This window comes from Haemaphysalis longicornis, unplaced genomic scaffold, assembly GCF_048455015.1.
Source record: "Haemaphysalis longicornis isolate Haplotype H1 unplaced genomic scaffold, Haemaphysalis longicornis Haplotype H1 scaffold_1, whole genome shotgun sequence".
Taxonomy (NCBI): Eukaryota; Metazoa; Arthropoda; class Arachnida; order Ixodida; family Ixodidae; genus Haemaphysalis; species Haemaphysalis longicornis.
This window is the reverse complement of record NW_027526203.1, coordinates 3,230,392-3,247,933: the sequence shown is the minus strand read 5'-3', so window position 1 is coordinate 3,247,933 and position 17,542 is coordinate 3,230,392.

Here is a 17,542-nt window from a genome sequence, read left to right as displayed (position 1 = left end):
CCTAGAAGAAACTTTGCCAGAACTTATCCCCGCTTAACTGGTGCAACTTCAAATATTTTTCAGCGGTATTCAAACGCGCTGTTTCCAATGCTAAACAGACTTATGACACAGATAGATCTTTGTGTCTCCCCAAGTCTAACAATAAGCGTGCGCTTTTTCTCTTCCTTCGATCGCGGAAAGCCGTACCCTGTCCAGATAATACAGACTCTGTGGTGCTATCTCCAGGTGAACTCTCAGCGTCCCTAGAGTCGATAGCTGATGGGGTTCAAGCTCGTTTTTCATCTTCCTTAGCGGTGTCCTTTTCCCCGCCAGACGTGGTAGACGACTTCATAGAGGTAACGCTCTCAGAGCTCGCTGATGTCATGACTAAATTGACTGCTGCAGCTCCTGGCCCAGATGGCATTACTACTGAAATGCTGAAATTATTATATGATGAAGCTCCGAATCATTTACTTAACATGATCAATTATTCTATTAGACATGCATGGATCCCCGATGTCTGGCGTCTCGCCAAAATACTTCCTGTACTTAAGAATGCTGGTCAGGGCCTCTTGATTGAAAACTTCAGGCCTATCGTGTTGACATCGAACGTGGTTAAATAAGTCGAGCGGATTTTGCAGCAACGCATAATGCAATTGATGTCTAGTTCTAGAATCTTTAGCCCGAGACAAATCGGTTTCCGCCCTGGGTGTTCCATTTGGAGTGCGCATATTCACCTTGAAAGCCGGATTAAACTAGCCCGTCGCACTAACCAGTTTTCGGCTCTAGTTACCCTAGATGTAGCAAAAGCTTTTGATAGCGTGGAATACCCTGTGTTGTTGTCCCGGTTACAAGTCCTAAACTTCCCAAGGTACATTATAGCTTGGATTTGTGAATTTCTGAAGGACAGGCAGTTCAGTTGTGTTAAATTTAATGTTACTTCCTCACAGCGGCCACAGTCTAGGGGCGTTCCGCAAGGGGCGGTCCTTTCCCCTGTTCTTTTTAACATCCTTGTAAGCGATATTCCGGTGGTTTCTGGTGTCTCCACATATGTATATGCCGACGATGTTGCATTTTTTGAATAATCTCCTGACATTCAATCACTTTACGCTTTAATGCAGTCATATCTCAACCTCATTGCCTCCTGGTTGGACAGCATTTGTCTCTCTTTGAACGTCAACAAATGTTCCTTATTAGTTTTTCCGATCTCAGGCCCTGTTAACATTACGCTCAGTTACCGGCAGTGCATAATTCCTCAGGTTCCTTCCTTAAAGTACCTTGGGATAATTTACACCAGTGAACTTGACTGGACCCCACATATTGCCCTCATTGAGGCCAAAGGTGCACGTGCTGTTGGGATGTTAAGACGTCTCAGTCATAGAAAGAAGGGAATGCGCAGAGAGACCCTTCTTATGATATACAGGATGTACGTTCGCCCCATTTTAGAGTTTGGGTGCGTGTTATTCGCTGGGTCCGCGGCGTATAAGCTTCATCGTCTGGTTATTCTGGAGCGCCAGGCTCTTCGCTGCTGCTTAGGGTTGCCTAAGAATGCAGCAAATGCAGTAGTCTACATGGAAGCGCGCGTTCCTCCTCTGCTTAATAGGTTCCGGACACTGACTGTTGAAACTTTTCTGAGAGCTTATAGCTCTGAGGTGAACAGGGAGCAGTTTATCTTTATTGCAGAACCAGGTGCGTTTATGGTGCACCAATGGCCCAGATCCTCATGTCCACAAAGCACTTTGGTACAGAGCCTCCTTTCTCCGTTGGGTGTAGCAATAAATCAGGTTATTCCATATAGAGACAGGAGTTCTCCTGTTTCTATCAATTTCCAGAACATTTTCCCCAAAAATGCTAAACTTTTACCAGCCCGACTGCTCAATCGTCTTCTCGAAGGTTATTTGGCCTCCATGCAGCCAGGTGCTATAATATATACAGATGCCTCTCAACGAGAAGAAAAATCCGGTATAGGAATATTTTCCCTTTCCCTTAACTGCTCCTTTTCGGTTCGTCTGGTTGATTTTATCCCGATATTCTTCGCGGAATTCTTGGCAATTGTCCTGGCGCTACGAAAGCTGGATGTATCAATTACATCTCCAATCATAATTTCTGATTCTTTTTCTGTATGCTTAGCCCTTTCTTCCCCTAAAGACACTCCTCTTCTGCGGAGGTTTCGGTCACTCCTGCCTCCTCACTTCACTGAAATTAACCTTCTTTGGGTTCCTGGTCATGCGGGGATCACATTCAACGAGACAGCCGACTCTCTAGCAAGGATAGCACTTTCTGGTCCTGTAGTAGACGTCGTAGAGCCGACACCATTAATAACAGCAGCTAGGTACCGTAGGATGCTGAAACTCCTAGAACAGCAAGAATCGGTTTTACTGTCATTAAGTGAATTTAATCATCTTAAATTCTCATGGAAACCTGAATGGTGCCCTTCACGCAACTTAGAGGTGGTTATCACAGCCTTACGTTGTCGAGTACCCCAGTTAAATAGGTACTTGCACAGGTCTCGTCTGGCGCCAACAGCTCTGTGCAGCTATTGCAACGAAGACGAGTCTGTCGAACACTACCTGTTGACATGCCGACGTTTTTCCCGACTGAGACGTCAGTCCCTGGAGGTGCGCCTTGCAGTTTGGGGATATCACTAACAGGGCCGGCTATACTACCGTTCGGGGCATCCGAAACGGGGTTTTGCCGCCGGGATGTATGCTCTGCTCTCCTGCGCTACATTGAAAATTCTAAACGATTCTCTTTATGATTGAGATTGGTCATCCTCGCTTTAATTTTCCAGTTTTTTTTTTCTTCTCAAAACCAACTGATCTAAATTATCCTTCCTAGGCGTGTCGTGAATTGATAAGATTACCATTCATTTTTACACTCCTCTGTTGTTTGGCCGATCCCCTGATTGGGTATGCAGGATCAACAACAACAACAACGAACTTGTGCTCCCCTAACAACTCAAAAGAATACGGTCAACGAAGTGACGTGCGTCGGCGAGCGTAGCAGAATCGAATACCCCGGCGTCTGCTCTGCAGGCTTTTTATCTTTCGGCGCGCGTGGTTCTCGAACCGTCGATTCGCATCGAGAACATTGTAGATCCAAGAAGATTATTCCGGGCTGTTAACGTTAGATCAGAATGCTCTCCCTATCAGAAGAGATAAAACATGCGGCACAGAAAGAAAGAATGGAACACGCGCTTCCCTTGGCACAGAGATAACACAGACCGGCGCAGCCGGGCGGAAAAAACAAAACACAAATAAACAAACCCCATGCATGGTTCGCTGAATTACCCCCCCCCCCCTCTAAGAGTGCATCGACCCGATGCTAACATAAGCGACAGTCCGAAAATAAAAATAAAAGTTCTTCATCGTCCGTAGAAAGGTTTTAAGCGAACCCCGTGGACGACTTCGGGCCGCGTACGTCGTCGTGATGTGCCGGAGTCACAATCGGGCATCACTTCGTAGGTAAGTTGGCCAACACGCCGTAGAATCTGGTAGGGTCCGAAAAACCGTCGAAAAAGTTTTTCACTCAGTCCGCGTCGTCGGATGGGAGTCCAGACACACACACGATCCCCAGGATGGTACTCGGCGTCTCGGCGACGGAGATTGTAGCGTCCGGCATCCACCATCTGCTGGTCCGTTATACGAATTCGAGCGAGCTGGCGGGCCTCCTCCGCACGTTGAAGATATCCTTGGACGTCGGTGTTGAGGTCGTCGTCTTCTACGTGCGGAAGCATGGCGTCGAGCATCGTAGTCGGCCGTCTTCCGTAGACAAGCTCGAACGGTGTCATCTGCGTAGTTTCATGGGTCGCTGTGTTGTACGCAAACGTGACATACGGGAGGACTTCGTCCCAAGTCTTATGTTCAACGTTGACGTACAAAGACAGCCTATCCGCGATCGTCTTGTTCAGACGTTCCGTAAATCCGTTCGTTTGGGGGTGGTACGCCGTCGTTCTTCTGTGATCCGTGTTGCTGTAGCGTAGGATTCCTTGCATAAGCTCCGCAGTGAAGGCCGTTCCGCGGTCCATGATGAGGACTTCAGGGGCTCCATGTCGCAGCACAACTTGGTTAATAAAGAACTTGGCGACTTCTTGTGCAGTCCCCCTCGGAAGAGGGCCGGTCTCTGCGTAGGGCGTCATGTAGTCTGTCGCTACGACAATCCACTTGTTCTCTGATCGTGATGTAGGGAACGGCCCGAGAAGGTCCATTCCAATCTGTTGTAAGGGTCTCGATGGGACGGCGATCGGCTGCAGAAGTCCGGCGGGTCTCGTCGGTGGCGTTTTTCGTCGCTGACACACATGGCAGCTCCGGGCGTAGTGGGTGACGTCGGGTGTAAGGCGGGGCCAGTAGTACTTCGCCTTGATTTTTCCAATTGTGCGGGCTGTGCCGAGATGTCCGGAAGATGGGTCGTCGTGGCACGCTGCCAAAAGTTCGTCACGAAGGTCCGCGGGGATGACAAGAAGGTAATTCGTTCTCGTTCCGGGGCTGAAATTCTTCACGAGGACGGAGTTTCTCAGGCTGAATGCTGGTAAGCTGCGTTTAAAGGTCCTAGGTACGGCGACGTTGCATCCTTCGAGGTAGTCGATTATGACGCGTAAGTCGGGGTCGGCACGCTGCTGAGCGGCTAGGTCGCTCTCCGTCGCGATTCCGAAGAACGCGCTGTCTTCATCAAAGTCTTGTGCTGGTGGGTCGACGGGGGCGCGGGACTGGCAGTCGGCGTCGGAGTGTTTCCTGCCGGATTTATAGACGACTGTAACGTCGAACTCCTGCAGGCGCAAGCTCCACCGCCCAAGACGGCCAGAGGGGCCCTTCAAATTGGCGAGCCAACACAGCGTGTGGTGGTCTGTCACAACCTTGAATGGTCTTCCATACACGTATGGCCGAAATTTATAAATCGCCCATATAATTGCCAGCCACTCTTTCGCAGAGGCAGAGTTGTTTTTCTCCTCCTTTGACAGACCACGGCTGATATAGGCGATTACCTTTTCGCACACGCTTTGTTTTTGGACGAGGACGGCACCCAAGCCTATGTCACTGGCGTCCGTGTGTATTTCCGCTTCGGCGTTTTCGTCGAAATGAGCGAGCACGGTCGGGCTTTGCAGGCGTTTCTCCAGCTCGCAGAATGCTTTTTCTTGGTCGTTTTCCCAGCTGAAAGGGGTGCTATCTTTCGTCAAGCGCGTGAGCGGCTCTGGAATGCGTGCGAAGTTTGCGACGAAGCGCCGGTAGTATGCGCACTGTCCGAGAAATCTTCTCACGCCCTTCTTGTCTTTCGGCCTTGGGAAGTTCGCAACGGCTGAAGTTTTTGCTGGGTCAGGTAGGACTCCCGCGGCGTTGACGACGTGGCCCAAGAACTTGAGTTCCTCGTACGCGAAACGGCACTTTTCAGGCTTCAGCGTTAATGATGATGATGATGGTTGGTGTTTAATGGCGCAAGGCCAGCGAGGGAAAAGAGCGCCAGAGAAGTTATTTAATGAAAAGAAGTGATTACAAGCAAAGGTAGGTATAAAACGTGTAAACCGGACATTATAAGATCAATAAATATAGTGGTCATGGCTGGTGTATAGGGCCAGATTTAATTATGCATGATAGGAAATGAGGTGTAAAAACGTAACGTCTGACAAATACTTAAACACGCGTTTCACAAAAACCATGGCATCGTCACCCAGAAACAACGATGGGTGTAGGGGAATATGTTGTCTTTAGAGTTCTCTGAAGTCTTTGTGTCGTGTTGTGTCAAGTGCCTTGCATTGTATGAGTATGTGGACTACGGATAGGCCCTCCCCACACCTGCTACACAGGGGTCTTGGAGATCCCGTGAGCAGGTGTGAGTGCGTTACATGTGAATGGCCTATCCGTTACCTAGCTAAGGTAACTTCAATGTGCCTGTTGTGTGAGTCAGTAGTGTATTGTCCCACGTGTGGTTTTATGACGTGTAGTTTGTTGTCTGTCTGTTCGCTCCAGTCTGCTTGCCAAGTTTTACGGAGTTGCTGTCTTATGTGTGGCTTGAGGTCTGTGTAAGGTAGTGATGTTATGTTTACTGTGTTTCGGAGTGCAGCATTGGCGGCCATTTCATCCGCCAGTTCATTTCCGCCGATGTCAGAGTGGCCTGGCACCCAACATAGTCACCTCAAGGTTTGAAGAATACGCCACCATATATGATTCCAGGACAAGGTTAACTACATGGTTTTTCGATGACTTTCCGGATGACAATGCATGGACGGCGCTTAGCGAATCTGTATAGATGACGGATTTAGGAATATGATGTTCAACTATCTGACTTACAACCAGAAAAATGCCATATGCTTCTGCCGTAGAAATACTTGTATTAACATTCATGGTTATATATGCTTCAAAATTGGGTCCATCCGCAGCACAAGACACCGCAGTGAACGTTTTAGATGCATCGCTGAAAAACTCTGCAGCCCTGTATTTATACTGCAGATACATGAAATGCTGCAAAATCCCACTTCTTGGTGTCGTGTTCTTATTGAATCGTATGAAAGATAGATCACATGACACAGGACGGAGATGCCATGGTGCTGCAAGATCAGTGTGGGACGATTTGAATGTGTCTAAGAAGGAGACCTCATGAATAGTAACCTCGTCCCTCACTCTCTGCGAGAAGGCAATGGAAATTGATGGGCGGTTTAAAAAGAGTTTAGTTGTGGACGTATCATTAAAAACCGGTTTAGAGGGATGGTTATTCATTGATGAGATTTTGTAGGCTATACAAGATCAACATAAATTCGCTGGTACGCTAAGCACCATTTGTCGCACTCAGCTTAAAGACTGTGGACCGGACTGGTACGGAACGCCCCACAAGACAGGCGAAGCCCCAAGTGAAGCCCTGGGTCGAGCATTTTAACTGCTGTTTTTGTGGCTCACCCATACACAACACTTCCGTAGTCCAGCCATGACCCCACCAACGCGGCATAAAGTCGAAGCAAAAGTTGTTTGTCTGCACCGTATCACTGGTGAGATAAGACTTTCAGAATATTCATTGTTTTGAGGCATTTTTGTTTGAGTCGTTTTATGTGAGGGATGAATGTGAGTTTCTCGTCAAACACCACACCCAAAAATTTGTGTTCTCTTTTTACTGGAATCGAGTCACCAAAGAGTTTTACGTCGGGATCGGGCAGGATGCCCCGCCTTTTTGAGCATACAACGCAGGTACTTTTAGAAAGATTAAGTTTAAATCCATTTTCATCTGCCCAGCGGGAAAGTTTGTTTACCCCAAGCTGGACCTGACTTTCACAAATGGATATGTTACATGATTTGAAAGATATTTGAACGTCATCTACATACATCAAGCAGGATATGGTTAGCGGCAGTGCCTTTCGGAGAGAGTTCATCTTAATTATAAACAAGGTGCAGCTCAATACGCCACCTTGAGGCACGCCATTCTCCTGCACGTGAACGTTTGAAAGTGCCGAACCGACTTTGACACGAAATGTTTGTTCAGACGGGTAACTGGAAAGAGTATTCAGCATGTTACGTGTTACACCATAGGATTTTAGGTCTGCAAGAATGCCATAACGTCATGCCGTATCATAAGCTTTCTCGATATAAAAAAATACGGTCATGCAGTACTGTTTGTGTATAAAGGCATCCTTAATGTAAGATTACAGTGCAACTAATTGATCGTTTGTGGATCGCCCTGCCCGGAAGCCTGCCTGGCAGCTCTCGAGAAGACCATTGCACTCAAGAAAGTACACGAGCCTACGGTTTATCATCTTCTCGAGGAGCTTGCACAGGCAGCTTGTCAAAGCAATGGGCCGGTAACTGGCAGGAGAGGAAGGGTCCTTCCCTTCTTTCAGGAAAGCCACTACTATGGCCTCCCTCCAAGGGCGAGGAATGTGCCCCGAAAGCCATATGTTATTGTATAGATGTAGAAGTGTTTCAAGGGTGTCTGAGTGTAGGTGTTGTATCATGGTGTATGTGATTTTCTCTGCACGTGGCGCTGAAGGCTTACATGTTGTCAGGGCTGCCTTCAGCTCATGAATTGAAAAAGGAGAATTGTAAGAAGTGTGCGACTTGTTGCTATCACGCAGTGACTTCTTCTCCGCAGATGTTTTGTGTTTCATGAAAGTGTTTGTGTAGTGTGCTGAGCTGGACACGTGTTGGAAGTGTTGTGCAAGTGTGTTAGCCTGGTCTTCCAGTGTGTCCCCTGTTGTACTAACTAGGGGCAGGCTGTGTGTCTGTTGTCCTTTTAGTTGGCGTATTCGTGTCCAGACTTTGCGAGAGTCAGTGTAAGAGTTTATGGATGTTACGAATGAGCACCAACTCTCTCGTTTTGCCTCACGGCGCACACGTTTTCCCATCGCCTTGGCCCTTTTGAACAATAAAAGGTTTCCCGACGTGGGGTACGGGCGCAGGATACCCCACGCCTTGTTCTGGGCCTCTCGCGCCCGCCTACAGTCCTCATTCCACCACGGCCTCCTCTAGTTGCGCGGGGCACCAGAGGCGTGGGGAATGGACTTTTCGGCGGCGTCGAGGATGTGCGCCGTGAGGAGTTGGGTAGCTTCTTCAACGTGTAGGTGTCCTATGGATGTGTGGTGTAGTTTGGATGTCTCTGTAAATGTATTCCAGTTAGCTCGTGTTTCATTGAACCTATTATGGGAAGATGGACTGCATGGGCCTTTACCTATGTATGTTAGTGAGGTGGGAAAGTGGGCACTGCCATATGGGTCAGTGCCCACACCCCACTCGAGAAGAGGAAAGAGAACTGCAGAGCCAATAGCCAAGTCAAGATATGAGTATGTGTTGTGTCCTATGTTATGGTATGTAGGCTGTTTATTGTTGAAAAGGCATGCTCCAGAGGATGAAAGAAACCTCTCTATCAGGTGACCCCGGGCATCCGTACGAGAAGAGCCCAATAGAGAATTGTCATTAAAGGGGCACTGACACAAAATTTTGAAGGCGAGATAACTTCGGAAATAGATTGGTGGGAACACATATACATCATCTGCAAAATATCAGCGGCGAATACAGCCTAGAAGATATTTAAAATCAATTTTAAAGTGTGCGAAACGCAACCGAGCAGCAAGCAGAGGACCACGCGCAATCGACATCCCGAGGTTATTGTGTAAATAAACAACATCCAACACGTCACGAGTTTGTGTTTGCCGCTTCCGCACTGCCGGCGTTTTTCGTCGGCTTGCCTGGCTCGCCGCTCCAATCGGAGGGCCGGAGGGCGGAGCTTCTGCTCTCGAGAACGAACGACCCGATCGTTGGCGGCGGAGGCGCCGTGATTTCGTCAGCTAATCGAGCAGCTGGCCGCGACCAAAGTTCTACAGCGATTCCAGGCACTCTGTTTCTATTACTGTTTATTACCATTGGATGCGAAAACGCGCCGGAGGCACGAAAAGCCCACTGAGCTAGCCGCACGGTCGCTGTGCAGGCGGCGGCCACGGCCACGAAGTAGCCCAGGCCGGCGCAGGTAGCTCGAGTGATACTGCTGCACGAAATTGTCCCCAAGTACCGACCATGGTGGCTTACATGAGAAAGGAGTTAATGATGCGATGGCGGGTTGCATTAAAAATTGTCATCTGCACTGCTTACGAGAGCGGCACCCGAATATCCGCCGCAGTGCTAAGCCGAAAACATCTGTAGGAGGACCTGTAGGCAGACCGGCCGGCTGCTGCCAGCGCGCGTCTTGCCACCCACCATCTCGAGCGTCGTTCTTTAGCCGCGGTAGCATTTGCACTCGCAGCGCCTGCGTCACATCCACGGTCACTTTTTAATTAAGCGCCTCACGAGATAAGTACTTGGGGGAATTCGCAGAAACTGCCGTCGATGCGGATTCGACAGTGCTACGGCGGCTCTACTCTGTGATATCCCTCCGACGGTCACGTGGTCAGCTTTGTTCACACAAAATCCACAAAATCCATCGTTTTGCGGCACTCACTGAAACCGAAACTGCGACTAGCCGCATTTAAAATGCCTCTAATTAAACAACCGTCGCACGCTGAAGCAAATGAGGTTTCTACAGGTTATAAATAGGTCACTAGCTACTTATCGCAACAAAAAAAACAAGATGCAAATTTTTTCTGTCAGTGCCCCTTTAAGGTCGCCTGTTAAGATGTATGGTTCGGGCAGCTAGTCAACCAACGCCTCGAAGTCAGAGCTCGAAAGTGCAAGATCAGGAGGAATATGTACGGAGCATACCGTTATCAACCTATTAAATATTATTGTTCAAATTGCTACAGCCTCAAGGACAGTGTTCAGAGTGACAGGGTGGCAGGGTAAAGATTTCCGGGCAATTATGGCCACACCGCGAGAAGAGTGTGTGCAGCCATCCCTGTCCTTTCTGAAGACCATGTAACTATTCAAGAAATTTCTGTGCTTGGAATTCAAATGTGTTTCCTGAACACACATTACACTTGGCTGATTAGCATGCAGTATTTCGTATACATCGTCAAGATGTTTAAGAAGGCCTCTACAGTTCCACTGATTTATGTTTTCACTTCCCATTATTTAGTGCGAGAGCTACTGGAGTGTGTATGTTTGTTTATGTGTCGTCTTTCGGGGCTGTGATACTCGCCTTTTTTGGCTTGTCGGGAGGCTTTGGCGTCGGGACGGGTTCCTTGCGGTGCACCACAGACAAGAATGGTTTCGACGTCCATTTCATCCTCGGATGTCCTCGGAACACCTGAGGGGTCAGGCTCCTTGGACCGCGGCCCCTTTGGGGCGCGCTTTTCCTTGCCCGCAACCGACGAGGGTTTCAAAAACGCCTCTGATGGCGCAGGCAGTGCGGTGGGGGTGGGAGCTGCCGCTGGCTCCCCCATTTCCATCTCCATGCCCTCGCATGTGGTTTGGGACAGTGCAGCGGAAGTGGAGGATGCAGCATCACTCCCACCGGACGTGGATGCCACCACAACCGCTGCTGGCTCAATGAGCGGTGCGGAGGCGGGTTGGGCCGCCGGAGGCGACCCGAGGGGGGGCGGCGGCGGGACCAAGTCCGACTCGCGGTACTGGGTCCCCGCCGAGACCAGACGCCGCTCCGCCCCCCGGCGAGCTGCGTTGGCGTACCTCCCCAGTGGGAAAGAGGCGAACCTCTCCCGCACCTCTGGGAAAGGGATGTTTACAGTGACCTTGATGTTAATGATTTTCTTTTCTAATTGAAACTTTTCACAGCTGCGGGACCATGCTGCGTGCGGCCTCTGACAGTTTGCACAGGCGAAGGTAGTAGAGTCACAGTTTTCAGTAGGGTGGTCATGTGCGGCGCATTTCGCGCAGGTCGTTTTGCCACGACAAGAAGTTGTAGCGTGCCCGAATCGCTGGCACTTGTAGCAGCGGCGCCGGTTAGGTATCTACGGACGTACACCACACCTAATGAAGCCAGCATTGATGTGCTCAGGAAGTTTTCATTTGTTGAATGTCAAGATTAGTGCCACTAGATAAGGTTACAGAGTATCGGCACTCTTTTCTCCTATTGTTCTGTGCCGCCGCCGTGATCATTGGTCAGTTCGCATCACGTGACATTTGTTTACACTGCGACGGTTCATGGGCACCGCCATTTTGTTTCTTATGCGTTTTATGTCGGTCAACTGTGGTATTCTCAGGTTTTCAGCCCTGCTCTGCGGCTGCGCACGACTGCCGTCGTTCCGAACGTGATTCAAAGATAACGCGCTTCGCAGCATTTTGGCTGCAGAAGTGTGTCCGTAGATGCGGTGTTGCGGCGTCTTTGGCAGGGTTGTTTACAAATGACCTCGTGAAAGTGAGCGGTCAGGCCGCAGAAGTGGCAGTCTGGCAACACTGATAAGCACCAAAATGGCCGCCGTTGCTCACTTGCGTGCCTCAGTGACGGTACTCTGTAGCTTATCTAGTGACACTAGTCAAGATTATGTGCTTTGTTGGTATTTCTACATTGTCACCACGGATGGTGATTCTCCTGACAGCGGTAACGCCCTGATCCTTCAGGCCTTCCAGAAGGTCGGCCTCTGTTTCACTTAGCAGATCTGGCTCAGATATCACACCCTGCGAGCTGTTGAGGCTGCGGTGGGGTGTGACAGTGATGTCCACATCTGCCATGCGGGTTTGGCTCAGGAGATTTGTGGCTTGCTGCTGCGTCTTGACTTCAACGAACACTTCGCCTTTTCGTAGTTTTTTTGCCTCGAAAGATTTGCCAATGATTCCTTCAAAAAACTTTGAGACGAGGAATACAGACTGGGAAGAGAGGGGTTTGGACTTATCTATTGATTCAAGGACCAAAAAACGAGGATAGTTGTCAGGTTTCGGAATGTTGATGGTTGGTAGGGATGGAAAGGAAACTTCGGTGCGGCCCCTTTTCACGGCCCGATCACGTTTTGAGGGGGGTTTTGATTTATCCATACGGCATAGGAAAAAGCAGGGAGACGGGGGTACTTTCGCCTTTGACCTTACCCTGGTAGTCAAAGAGGTCCCGGAGCTCCCTGCCTAGTAAACAGACAGGAAACCCATCCGCCGGAGCTTGACCAAGGCTCCGACGGCCACCGTTTACGGCTTCTACCCTTCACCTTTAAACACCTCGCCACGGTTGGACATGGCTTATGTATGGGAGCTCGGGGTCCGCGGTGTCGCTGCTCACCGTCACCATGAATACTCAAGGTGCCCCGTGCGGGGTTCAGCGTTAATCCCGACGTACGAATGGCCTCGAGTACAGACTCCAACCTTGCGAGGTGTTTGTCAAAAGTACGGGAAAATACGACCACGTCGTCGAGGTATACGAGGCAAGTGTGCCACTTCAGGCCAGCTAGCACAGTGTCCATGACTCTTGGAACGTTGCTGGCGCCGTGCACAGCCCGAAAGGCATCACCTTGAACTCGTATAGGCCATCTGGGGTTATAAATGCAGTCTTCTCTCGGTCTCTGTCGTCCACTTCAATTTGCCAGTAGCCGGTCTTTAGATCCATCGATGAGAAGTACTTCGCATGGCAGAGGTGGTCGAGGGCGTCGTCGATTCGTGGCAGAGGGTACACGTCCTTTTTGGTGATTTTGTTCAGTCACCGGTAGTCAACGCAGAAACTTAATGTGCCGTCTTTTTTCTTCACGAGTACGACCGGCGCAGCCAACGGACTTTTCGATGGCTGTATTATGTCGCCGCTGAGCATGTCGTCCACTTGAGTCCGGATGGCTTCCCGCTCGTGGGAAGAGACGCGGTACGGTGACTGTCGGGTAGGTCGGGCTCCATCTTCGGTTATAATTCGGTGCTTCGCTAGGGGTGTCTGACGTAATTTTGAGTTTGCTGAAAAACACTCGCTGTAGCGACGGAGCAAATCCAGTAATCTGTCCCGATTTTCTTGCGGCAGCGCCGGGTTCACGTCGAAAGGTTGCGGCGGCTGGGAGCATCTGCGCGTGCGCATTCAAAGTTAGCGACCGCGATCACTTGACTTGCTTCTTGCGTTTCTTCGAAGAACGCAATTGCAGCGCCCTTGTTTAGATGCTGGTACTCCTCGGTGAAATTGGTGAGCAAAACATGGGATTTGCATTGCTTAAAGCGCGCAATGCCTCTTGCGACGGAGACACCGCGGTTGAGAAGCAATCTTTGGTCACCCTCTACAATAGCGTCGATGTCAGGAGCAGCATCCTCACAGTAGACGGTGATCATCAAGCTTGCGTGGGGTGGCTGGGTGACGTGATCGTCGGCGATAGTGGCGGCGTTGTGGAGTGATCAGAGGAAAAAGTTATCGACTTGGTCTGCAGATCAATTATTGCGCCGTTGTCCGTCAAAAAGTCCATTCCGAGTATTACGTCGCGGGAGCAGTTAGGTAAAATTACGAACGCAGCAGGGTACGTGATGCCGTCCATGGTGACGCGGGATGTGCACGTTCCACTTGGCGTTACAAGATGGCCTCCTGCTGTGCGCATATGCGGACCGTCCCATATTGTCGTAACTTTCTTCAGCTTAGACGCGAATGACCCGCTCATCACCGAGTAGTCGGCTCCCGTGTCGATGAGGGCGACTACGTCAAAGCCGTCGATGGACAACTGGACGTCGGACGCTGCCTTCCTCGAGTTCCGGGTGCGTCGGGCCGTCGCATCTCGGCTTGTGCGTGTTGACGGTCGGGTACTGTGCGTCATCGTTGTCGTCGCCTCAGCGGGAGGCTCGGTCATAAAAAGTACGCGTCGCGCCGTGTGGTTGTCGTGTTCAGGAGTCACGTCAAGGTCAGGTCGGGTCGTCGGGATGAGGGCATGCCGTAAATCACAGTCTTCGGCGAATCGTTGCGTCTTTGGAGGGTTTTCGTGTTTCCGCCGTTGTGCAACTTCACCTCCAGAAGTTGCCGCCTTTATTTTCCCCCGCGTGGGCTGGGGGACCTTCGACGTGCGAAGTCAGCACTGCTACGGCGGTCCGGCGACTGGTACGGGTAGGGCGACTGCGAACGGTTGAAGTGGGCAGGTGCTCGGTTCGTGTTGGACAGTTATTCGTCGATCTCAGTAGGGCTCTGGCCGGGTCGGGGGCGTGGTGCGTCGACGGAGAAACCACGAAGTCCTAGTCTCTTGTATGGGCAGCGTCTTCTCCATCGCGGCAACTTCAGACGCGAATTCGGCCACCATTTTAGGGGGGTTGCGGACACGGCAAGCAAAGAGTTCTTGCTTTACTCCTCGCATCAGAAACCTTAGTTTCTTTGCCTCCGTTATTTCTGGGTCCGCACGGCGAAAAAGTCGTTTCATCTCCTCGACGAAGATCATGACCCCTTCGTTGGGGTGCTGCGTTCGAGTTTCAAGCAAAAGCGCTGCGCGCTCTTTTCTGACCACGAAACTCGCTTTTGAACTGAGCCCAGTTTGTCAAGGAGCTCTCGTGATTGTGCGAGCCGAATCTTCGAAGTAAAAGAAAACATGCCGGAACGTTTCTACGTCGTCCCACCTGTTGAATTTCCGGACGCGCTCCAGTTTCTCCAACCATTCTTCTGGGTCTTCTGCGGGGGCTCCTCGGAATGATGGCGGATCCCGTGGCTGCTGCAGAACGACGGGACGATCGGCTTGGTTGACCATGGTGCTGGTTGCGACGTCTTTATTCTTCGCTTTCTCCGGTATAACCGAACTCGGGTGGTAAATCTTGCAGGCGGAGGCTGGCTCTTGTTGAACTGGCTTTGCGGCTTCCATGTCGTAAGTCGCGTCGTAAGTCACGTCGTAAGTCGCGTTGTAGTGGGCATGAAGGGTGCGTACCCCGCACCACCACCAGATGTCACGAAGCCAAGGACGACGCAGTTGTTTTGGAAAAGAAAGAAGTTTATTGGAGCGAACTTGTGCTCCCCTAACAACTCAAAACAATACAGAGGCGGTGAAGCAGCGGTCAACAAAGTGACGTGCGTCGGCGAGCGTAGCAGAATCGAATACCCCGGCGTCTGCTCTGCAGGCTTTTTATCTTTCGGCGCGCGTGGTTCTCGAACCGTCGATTCGCATCGAGAACATTGTAGATCCAAGAAGATTATTCCGGACTGTTCACGTTAGATCAGAATGCTCTCCCTATCAGAACAGATAACACATGCGGCACAGAAAGAGAGAATGGAACACGCGCTTCCCTTGGCACAGAGATAACAGACCGGCGCAGCCGGGCAGAAAAAGCAAAACACAAATAAACAAACCCTATGCATGGTTCGCTGCAATATCTTCCACCGCCATCACCACCGTTAAAGCAAGCGTCGTAAGCGCAGGGTGGAATAAAGGGGCGGTTCGTCGCCGCAACGGCTGCAGGCAGGGCACGGACTGTGTAATCCCAGGGTGAAAAAGAAACCAGTGGGGAAAATCCATCGGTGTCTTTCAGAAATCGGCCGCGAAATCAACGGGCCACGCATTGTTCTATGCGACTGTTTCGAACGTAGTGACGCCCTGCTAACACATATCGCCGCGACGCACGCTAACGGTGGAGGTCGCGATGCCGCATGGGGTGTCCTGCCTTGCAAAATCAGCTGTAGGTGCGAAGAAACAAGAGTTATTTTATTCCGCTTAAACGAGTTGACACCACCGTATGGCGCAGGCAGAGAATTGCGGCACGTAAAACGTTGCAAGTCTAATCATTTCTACTTCACGAAGGGCGCGAGTGGCAAGATGCTCTGCGTCACTTGGTTTGATTGACAACACGGAGTCATGCTTTCAATCCAGGCGACGATTATCATCGCCCTGCAGTTTATAGTGGAATGATAAGGCAGAGAACCCTGACTGGCGGTGAAAATTGATAGAAAAACGCCCTTAAAGGGACACTGAAGTGAATTTGTGAAGCTCCCGTTTTAAATGCAGAGCATTTCTTAGCCTCGCCTCTTCCTGCGTCGGACGGCGTCCACAGCTCCGCGTCCGCAGCAGGTGCGCCTCTCCTCCTTCCCTCCTGTCTCTTAAAGGGACACTGAAGTGAATTTGTCAAGCTCCCGTTTTTGCTTGCACTGCGTAGACTGGCTCAAATTAGCACACTTTTCATCGTTTATCCGGTTGACAAATCGGTAATTATTTTACAAAGCACGAACGAAGAAAAACTACCATGCGCGGTTTGCGGCGGCCGCACCAACTAAGGCTGTGACGTTGGGAGGAGGGGCGCCGTGATTGGACGATGCCCAAGGTTAGCAATCAAACAAGTTTCGGTTTCGGTTTCGGTTCTGTAAAACATAACCAATGGCGTTGTTGGATGGGCATTCTCAATATCTCAGTAATCATCGTACCGCGCTTCTGGCATGTTGTCGGCTGTAAAATGCACAAGATAAGCCTCCCAGGACGGCTTGTAGTCGTAGCATTCACTAGCCGAGACCTACGCAGTGCATGAACGCCCTCCGCGTACCCGCAGACGCCCAAATGTCATGCGCTTTTCCCCCATATTTGGAGCTTGCCTCCCTCATGCCTGTATCGTAAAAAGCGTGTTCGCAACAGGCCAAGGGTCTGTTCATTCTGGCCTGTGCCCACTGCCCGCAAGCAGCAGCACGCTAACGAGAACTCGCTAGAGCGTCAGTGGCAGTCTGCGCGCGTTCTGCAAACTGGCTCGTGGAACAGTGAACGTTACGGCCCAAAAATGGTGAACTCAGTTTAGAAAACATCGGCCGAAAACAAAAAAATCAACTGCAAAAAAACAAAAAAATGCACCCTCGGGGATTCGAACTTGCGACATGCAAAACGATACCCTAGCGCCCTAGACCATTCGGCTACAGGCCACCTCTGCCGAGGCTGCATATAGAAGGTATATAATGTATAACCAGTTTACGCTTTTATTTAGCCTTATCATTTGACGTACCTTAGGTGACTATTTGTCGTATAGCGCCCGTGCAGTAAGCGTCCCCCAAACTTCCACAATATCTCACGTCTAGCAATTGCATTTCCTGGACGGAAAAGCGTTCGCAGATGTGCGGTCGTGCTGCTGACCGCTGTGCTTGTTCACCCAGCGCAAAAAAGTGCTTCCTGCTCCCTAGTTTTGCGCTGTACAGTAAAAGTTTCAGTTGATTTTATTTTCTTAGTACCAATATGGACTTCGTTGGCTCTTCTCACGCCTTCAAGTGGCCTTAGATTTTCCTACTAGCGTAAAGGCAGCGAAGCGTCGCATGTGCCCTTTTGCAGCGCTTTTGTGAGGCGACCTTGATTCGACTTGGAGCTAGATACAGTGTACAA